This window comes from Pinus tabuliformis, chromosome 1_2 (genome assembly GCF_031772625.1).
Source record: "Pinus tabuliformis cultivar Carrire ecotype Pingquan chromosome 1_2, CPIR1, whole genome shotgun sequence".
Taxonomy (NCBI): domain Eukaryota; kingdom Viridiplantae; phylum Streptophyta; class Pinopsida; order Pinales; family Pinaceae; genus Pinus; species Pinus tabuliformis.
In genome coordinates, this window is record NC_142298.1 from 700,000,672 (window position 1) to 700,010,010 (window position 9,339).

Below are 9,339 nucleotides of genomic sequence, written 5' to 3' on the forward strand. Positions count from 1 at the left end.
TGAGCAAATGGAAGAGGGCAGATGGCCTAAGGTTGTCTTTAATGACATATTGTATAAAAAAAAGTGACAAAATAACAATGGTTTAGTAAACGAGGTATTTTCTTGAACATGTGTCCCACAAACAATAAAGAGATAAAATCCATTGTTATGGATAAGTTCCACAAGCGTACTTGGGATAAGGAGCTAGGGAGAAAGAAAAAGTACTGTATTGAAGAGTTTAATCCCACTCATAGTCATCAACAAAAAGCGTACATCGTGGCCAATATTTCTTAGAGAGCCAAAATTCTTATTGCTCAGTTAAGGACTAATTCTCATCAATTTTGTTGTGAAATAGGGTGCTGTAAAAGACCAAAAGAAGTGTGGGAAGAAATAGTATGTATTTTTGCTCTTCCGGAAAAGTGAAAACAGAAAAACATTTCATTTTAAAATGCAAACACTTCAAAGACAACATAGAAAGTTATGCAAATATTTTGGCAGCTAACTCTTGGGATAATTATTCAACGAGGGGTTTGTTGAGAAGTTGAAAGTGCTTATTGTGTGAGGCTTTACAGGAAAAGGGTTGAATACAAGAATCAGGCGGTGAAGCAAGTTGTCCCATAGGCTATCTTTAGCCTCGTGGATGTTAAAATAATTTCTTCTTTTTCTTTACCTTTTTGGTCCCTGCTGTACCTATTCTTCCCATTTTTATTGAACATTGCCTTCACTATACCCTCTCAATTTAAGAGAAGCACTATGCTTGTTGGAACGACTGCAACCAACCAAGAAAGAAATAACAAGGAACAATCACGCTCCCTATGGGGTGTGACCAGGGTAGTCATGCGAGCTTCTTAGATCAACTATTACAGAGTGCAAATAAAGACACCCCCAAATGCCTGAGTATCAGAACCATTATAAATAACAAAGTAGTAACTAGATTAAATGTTGTTGTGCCAACAAGCGATTCGATTTGACTTGCTCACGTGTGTGCTATGCAAAATCTATTGTCGATATTAGAATTATTGCTGCAGATGAAACCAATTTAGGGCTCACACCTAGTTTTTCATTGCACTAATCCAACTCACAAGATGAAAGCAACTGAGGTTAGCTCGTAAAGTTCATTTGTCTGTAAGATAGGCATACCATCAATGTTGCAATGTTGGGGACTAAGACAATATGGTTGCAAGTATGAAGAACATGAATCATCATCATGGACATGTTCTACCCAAAACCTGTAGTAATGCAAATAGCAACCCAACAACACAATGCTACAGAATAAGTGTTACAATAATGACTTGGCACTAAAGGACATTGACATTGTTTTGTTCCATTAAAAACTCTAAAATCACACTTGTTGATTATATTGATAGGAAAACACCCACTAAGACACCTTCTGTAGAGGTTGCTCCATTGAGCAAAGGAGAATTGCCACAAAAGCACATGAAAAGGAAGATTTGAAGCAGACCCCCCAAAGCAACAATAAATCCCATGACATGAAGCTATTTTGAATAAAACACTAGGCCTAGACAAAAATAAGGAAGACCATTTCACCGACAAAACTCAAGTCTATGTTGCTCAATGTTTGATGTTGTAAGTATCTAGTAATAATTGGATACCCCAGAATAGGAAATACAATGTTATTGAGTGCAACAAAGACAATGACTACTACTAACTCGAAAAGGAATCGCAAAACCAATTGCAGCATAAGATGTTTTGATTTCGAATTGCACATGACGAGTCCTAGCTAGAGTCTCCACTAGGGCCTATTGACCAGCCACACTGATATTAAAGCCACTACAGTCAAATCCTTTTGGCTGCTCCTTTTTGGCAATTTCCTTCTCCCAAATTCTCTCGATCATATTTGCGATGCTTACTGCATTGACTAAATCTAGTGGGATGGCTTGTCAACAAAGTACCCTTCAATGAGTGAACTGATTTTGCCGCCCACTTTGCCTATGCATGTCTCTTTAAACGGTGATCATCAGGAGCATAGCTATTGATTATACATTTTTTATGGTTTTAAAATGAACCCTCCTACAAATCATTAATCTTTGGGATTATCTGTTTCCTCTTATTCATGATTTAATTTTATATGCAATTAATCATTGGGATTATCTGTCTCCTACTATTCATGATTTAATTTTGTATGCTACTCTATCTTGTTCATGTAGAGGCTGGTTTGGGAACCATCTCAAGTAACAACTATAAGCCAACATCAAGTTGTGTAGGAGGTTGTCGAGTAAAAGAAGTTGTGTTACATTTGTGTAAGAGGTTCCCGAGTGAAATTTGTATTACATTGTGAAATCCTAACAATGTCAAATTTGGACGTGGAATGGCAATAAGGAGGCACATTTTTGGACAACTTAATGGGCAAGATATGAGTCACAGAGGTTGAGTGTGGTGTGGGATGATCATAGGTAGTTTCATAATGAGTGTAAAGGTACAGGCACTTTTGGAGAGACAATTGTGTGATAAAAAGTGTAAAGGTGCAGGGTCTTTTTGAGGGACACTTGTCTCATAAAAAAGTGTAAAAGTGCAGGCACTTTGGAGAGACACTTATTGTCAGGGCTTCGAGTCGGGAGCGCCCAAGAGAGTAAAAACACAGAACTCGTAGTACAGGCATGCCTAGATGTGCGCCCCTGCTTTCAGTTAAAGGCGACTCGGGTGGAGCATTCGATTATATGCGACTAGGAGGCGAGATGTTCAGTTTTGTGTGACCCCATCATCAGTTAAAGGCGCTCGGTTGGTTATGTGCGACAGGTGGGCGAGTACATATAGCAGGCGCGCCGGTAGGTGCGTGCCCGACCAATGTGCGATGGGTGAGTCATGTGCGACGGGTAACTGAAGTGCGACGAGCAAGGCGTGTGGTCGGCTCGGGTGAGATGTGCGACGTGTTGAATTGGCTAAACGTAGGTGAAGTAGACTCGACGGTTTATAATGCGATGGATGGAGTTTTATGAAGGGGTGTGAGATTGGGCGGACAGGCAGGTTGACCGTGCGTGGACATGGGCGGGCCGACCCATAGCCAACCCAACAGATGCGACCATTGGAGTGAAAGCCATTCGTTGAGAATTGTATAAGTAAGAGTTGCATTGGAGGCATTTGGGCATGAACCGACTTGCTCACTTACATGAAACAGAGTGAAGGATAATGAAGGGAAGCATAAACGAAGGGCGAAGGACTTGGGTTGGGTCGCAATGCGTAGAAGTAATCGGGTTCCGCCCCTGATGGGCATAATTGTTGGGTGTGTGTTATATTCTTTCCACGACTAGCCCCATGTGCGAGGGGCGATAACTCCCCTGTTCATTGTGCCAGGCGCAACATGGGGAGTGGCAGCCCCCCTTGTCGGGGGTTTGATGGGGGCTACCGCCCCCCTCTATGGAGTCTGGGGCAGTGCCTCGGGGAAATGTTTTTGTGGACCCTATATTAGGTGGGTGGACTTACCTATGGTTTTGTGTGTGGTTTTTACACATGGTTTTGGGCATGATGGTTTTCTGCCCATGGTATTTTGTAGATCTGGTCAAGGGAACTATGGTTATATTCTAATCCAGGGTTAGTGGATTGGGGTTTATGGATGCTTCAACATGTATATATATGTGTTGTAACATTGAAAGGAATATAATGAAAAATCAATCTAGTAGTCCTGGTTTTGGGATACAGGGGAAAATCTCTATGTCTATTTGTTTTATGTTTTATGCTCTCGCCATTGTTTTCTATTTTTAGAATTTGTATGTAGGTAATTTATGTACGAAGTTAAAACCTACATTTGGTACTAGAGCTGTTTTGTTTTCAAAGGGACGCCTTTGCTGTTGAGGGGTTTTGCACAGGCCCGTGGTAGACCCTGTTCAATGGGAGATTTGCATGATTGATTCTTGTGGTGAAAGAAGATGGCGAGTAGTGGAAAGATAGAGATCGAGAAATTTAATGGTCAAAGTTTTGAGTTGTGGAAACTCATGGAGGGTCTGTTGGTGGATAAAGATCAGTGGATCGCGGTAGATCTGGGTACTAAATCAACAAAAACGTTCGCTAAAGGTTGGGAAAAGTTGGATCAGAAGGCAAAGAGCAAAATACGGCTGTGTATCTCAGATTCAGTATTATTGAATGTATCAGGGAAAGCTTCGGCGAAGGTTTTGTGGGACAAGTTAGGGACTTTGTACCAATCTAAGTCTCTGGTCCTATGGAAAAAGATGTATAACTTGAGGATGAAGGATGGAGACTCGGTGATAGAGCATCTGAACGCCTTTAGTACTGTGGTAAGACAATTGTTATCTGTTGATATAAAAATTTCAGAGGAAGATAAGTGCACCAGTTTGTTGTGTTCTCTACTAGATTCGTGGGATAGTCTCGTTGTTGCAATAGGTAGCAATGCGCCTGCATTGCAGTTTGATGAAATAGTCTCGTCCTTGTTGTCGGAGGAGATGAGACGGAAAAATACGGAGGGCCAAAATGGTGATGCCTTGTCTATACGAAGATGGTCCTAGAACATAAACAAAAATAAATCATTGAGTGGGAGATTTAAATCTAGAGGGAGATCTAAATCTCTAGGAAAACCTGTAAAGGTGTGTTGGAAATGCGGAAAAAAAGGGCACTTCAAAAAGGACTGTAGATCTAAAGCTCATGAGAAAGGAAATGGATCTAATGATGCTCCTTCTGCAGAGGTGAAAACCACCTCAAATGAAGGTGGGGATGTGTACTTGGTTTCTTCTTCAAGTACACATGTAGATCATGAGGCATGGTTGATTGAATCAGGTGCATCCTTTCACTTCACTCCCCATAGGGAGTGGTTCTGCGAGTATGATAAATATGATGGTGGTGATGTCTTCTTAGGGGATGACAGGAAGGCTAGAATCGTCGTTCGCGGAAAATTCAAGTTGAAGTTGCAAGGTGGAAGGATTAGAACGCTTCTGGGTGTTTTGCATATTCCTGCATTGGCTAGAAATCTGATTTCTGTAGGCAAGCTGGATGATGCAGGTGTCAAAACAGTGTTCGAGAAAAATACCTGCAAGATGGTTCGAGGAGTACTGATATTGATGCGGGAAGTTCAGATTGGAACTCTTTAAGGGTTTTCGGGTAGCACTGTTATTGATGGTTGCAACAGTTCTGTGGTTCCTGAAAGTGGAGCAAAAAATCTAGTGGTCTCTGGAGAAAAGACCATTTTATGGCACCAAAGGCTTGGACATATAGGCGAGATGTTTAGTTTTGTGTGACCCCATCGTTGGTTAAAGGCAACTCGGTCGGTGACATGTGACGGTGGGTGAGTACGTCTAGCAAGTGCACTGGTAGGTGGGTGCCCAAAAAATATGCAATGGGCGAGTCATGTGCGACGGGTAACCGAAGTACGATGAGCAAGGCGTGTGGTCGACTCGGGTCAGATGTGCGACGTGTTGAATTGGCTAAACGTAGGTGAAGTAGACTCGACGGTTTATAGTGCGATGGATGGAGTTTTATGAAGGGGTGCGAGATTGGGCGGACAGGGAAGTTGACCATGCGTGGACATGGGCAGGGTGACCCACAGGCAACCCAAGAGATGCGACCATTGGAGTGAAAGCCATTCGTTGAGAATTGTATAAGTAAGAGTTGCATTGGAGGCATTTAGGCATGAACCAACTTTCTCATTACATGAAACAGAGCGAAGGATAACGAAGGGAAGCATAACCGAAGGGCGAAGGACTTGGGTCGGGTCGCAATGCGTAGAAGTAATCGGGTTCTGCACCTCACGGGCAGACTTGTTGGGTGTGTGTTATATTCTTTCCACGACTAGCCCCATGCGCGGGGGGCGATAACTCCCCTGTTCGTTGTGCCGGGCGCAACATGGGGGGTGGAAGCCCCCCTTGTCGGGGCTTTGAGGGGTGGCTACCGCCCCCCTCTACGGAGTTTGGAGCAGCGCCTCGAGGAAATGTTTTTTTGGACCCTATATTAGGTGGGCAGACTTACCTATGGTTTTGTGTGTGGTTTTTACACATGGTTTTGGGCATGATGGCATTTTGGCCATAGTATTTTGTAGATCCGATCAAGTGAACTACGGTTATGTTCTAATCGAGGGTTAATGTATTGGGGTTTATGGATGCTTCAACATGTATATATATGTATTGTAACATTGAAAGGAATATAATTAAAAATAATCTGGTAGTCCTGGTTTTGGGATACAGGGGAAAATCTCTATGTTTATCTGTTTTATGTTTTATGCTCTCGCCATTGTTTATTTTTTACTTTTAGAATTTGTATGTAGGTAATTTATGTATGGAGTTAAAACCTACATTTGGTATCAGAGCTGTTTTGGCTTCAAGGGGACGCCTTTGCTGCTGAGGGGTTTTGCTCAGGCCCATAGTAGACCCTGTTCAATGGGAGATCTGCGGGGTTCATTCTTGTGGTGAAAGAAGATGGCGAGCAGTGGAAAGATAGAGATCGAGAAATTTAATGGTCAAAGTTTTGAGTTGTGGAAACTCATGAGGGAGGATCTGCTGGTGGATAAAGATCAGTGGATTGCGGTAGATCTGGGTACTAAACCAACAACAACGTTAGCTGAAGACTCGGAAAAGTTGGATCAAAATGCAAAGAGAAAAATATGGTTGTGCATCTCAGATTCAGTATTATTGAATGTATCAGGGAAAGCTTCGGCGAAGGCTTTGTGGGACAAGTTAAGGACTTTGTACCAATCTAAGTCTCTGGTCCTACGAAAAAAGTTGTATAACCTGAGGATGAAGGATGGAGACTCGGTGATAGAGCATCTGAACGCCTTTAGTACTGTGGTAAAACAATTGTTATCTGTTGATATAAAAAATTTAGATGAAGATAAATGCACCAGTTTGTTGTGTTCTCTATTAGATTCGTGGGATAGTCTGGTAGTTGCAATAGGTAGCAATGCGCCTGCATTGTAGTTTGATGAAATAGTCTCATCCTTGTTGTTGGAGGCGATGATATGTAAAAATACGGAGGGCCAGAATGGTGATGCCTTGTCTACACGAGGACGGTCCCAGAACATAAACAAAAATAAATCCTCGAGTGGAAGATCTAAATCTAGAGGGAGATATAAATCTCTAGGAAAACTTGTAAAGGTGTGTTGGAAATGCGGAAAAGAAGGGCACTTAAAAAAGGACTGTAGATTTAAAGCTCATGAGAAAGGAAAGGGATCTAATGATGGTCCTTCTGCAGAGGTTAAAACCACCTCAGATGAAGGTGGGGATGTGTACTTGGCTTCTTCTTCAAGTACACATGTAGATCATGAGGCATGGTTGATTGACTCAGGCGCATCCTTTCACTTCACTCTCCACAGGGAGTGGTTCTGCGAGTATGATAAATATTATGGTGGTGATGTCTTCTTAGGGGATGACAGGAAGGCTAGAATCGTCGGTCGCGGAAAATTCAAGTTGAAGTTGCAAGGTGGAAGGATTAGAACACTTCTGGGTGTTTTGCATATTCCTGCATTGGCTAGAAATTTGATTTCTGTGGGCAAGATGGATGATGTAGGTGTCAAAACAGTGTTCGAGAAAAATATCTGCAAGATGGTTTGGGGAGCACTGATATTGATGCGGGGAGTTCAGATTGGAACTCTTTAAGGGTTTCCGGGTAGCACTATTATTGATGGGTGCAACAATTCTGTGATTCCTAAAAGTGGAGCATAAAATCTTGTGGTCTCTCGAGAAAAGACCATTCAATGGCACCAAAGGCTTGGACATATAGGTGAGACATTCAGTTTTGTGTGACCCCATCGTCGGTTAAAGGCGACTCGATCGGTTATGTGCGACAGGTGGGCGAGTACTATAACAGACATGCCGGTAGGTGGGTGCTCGATCAATGTGCGATGGGCGGGTCATGTGCGACGGGTAACCGAAGTGCGACGAGCAAGGCGTGTGGTTGGCTCGGGTGAGATGTGTGACATGTTGAATTGGCTAAACGTAGCTGAAGTAGACTCGACGGTTTATAGTGCGATGGATGGAGTTTTATGAAGGGGTGTGAGATTGGGCGGACAGGGAGGTTGACCGTGCATGGACATGGGCAGGCCGACCCACAGGCAACCCAAGAGATGCGACCATTGGAGTGAAAGCCATTCGTTGAGAATTGTATAAGTAAGAGTTGCATTGGAGGCATTTGGGCATTAACCGACTCACTCATTACATGAAACAGAGCGAAGGATAATGAAGGGAAGCATAAACAAAGTGCGAAGGACTTGGGTCGGGTCACAGCGTAGAAGTAATTGGGTTCCGCACCTGATGCATAGACTTGTTGGGTGTGTGTTATATCCTTTCCATGACTAACCCCATGCGCGGGGGGGGGGAGTGATAACTCCCCTGTTTGTTGTGCGAGCGCAACATGGGGGGTGGCAGACCCCCTATCGGGGGTTTGAGGGGGGCTACCACCCCCCTCTATGGAGTCTAGGGCAGCGCCTCGGGGAAATGTTTTTTTGGACCCTATGTTAGGTGGGTGGACTTACCTATGGTTTTGTGTGTGGTTTTTACATATGGTTTTGGGCATGATGGGTTTTCGCCCATGGTATTTTGTAGATCCAGTCAAGGGAACTACGATTATGTTCTAATATAGGGTTAATGGATTGGGGTTTATGGATGCTTCAACATGTATATATATGTATTGTAACATTGAAAGGAATATAATGAAAAATCAATCTCGTAGTCTTGGTTTTGGGATACAAGGGAAAATCTCTATGTCTATCTATTTTATGTTTTATGCTCTCGCCATTGTTTATTTTCTATTTTTAGAATTCATATGTAGGTAATTTATGTACGGAGTTAAAACCTACATTTGGTATCAGAGCTATTTTGGCTTCAAGGGGATGCCTTTCCTGCTGAGGGGTTTTGCTCAGGATCGTGGTAGACCCTGTTCAATGGGAGATCTGCGGGATTGATTCTTGTGGTGAAATAAGATGGCGAGCAGTGGAAAGATAAAGATCGAGAAATTTAATGGTCAAAGTTTTGAGTTGTGGAAACTCATGATGGAGGATCCGCTGGTGGATAAAGATCAGCGGATCGCGCTAGATCTGGGTACTAAACCAACAACAACATTAGCTGAAGACTGGGAAAAGTTGGATCAAAAGGGAAAGAGAAAAATACAGTTGTGTATCTTAGATTCAGTATTATTGAATGTATCAGGGAGAGCTTCGGTGAAGGCTTTGTGGGACAAGTTAGGGAATTTGTACCATCTAAGTCTTTGGTCCTACGGAAAAACATGTATAACCTGAGGATGAAGGATGGAGACTCGGTGATAGAGCATATGAACGCCTTTTGTATTGTGGTAAGACAATTGTTATCTGTTGATATAAAAATTTCAGATGAAGATAAGTGCACCAGTTTGTTGTGTTCTCTACTAGATTCGTGGGATAGTCTGGTTGTTGCAATAGGTAGCAATGCG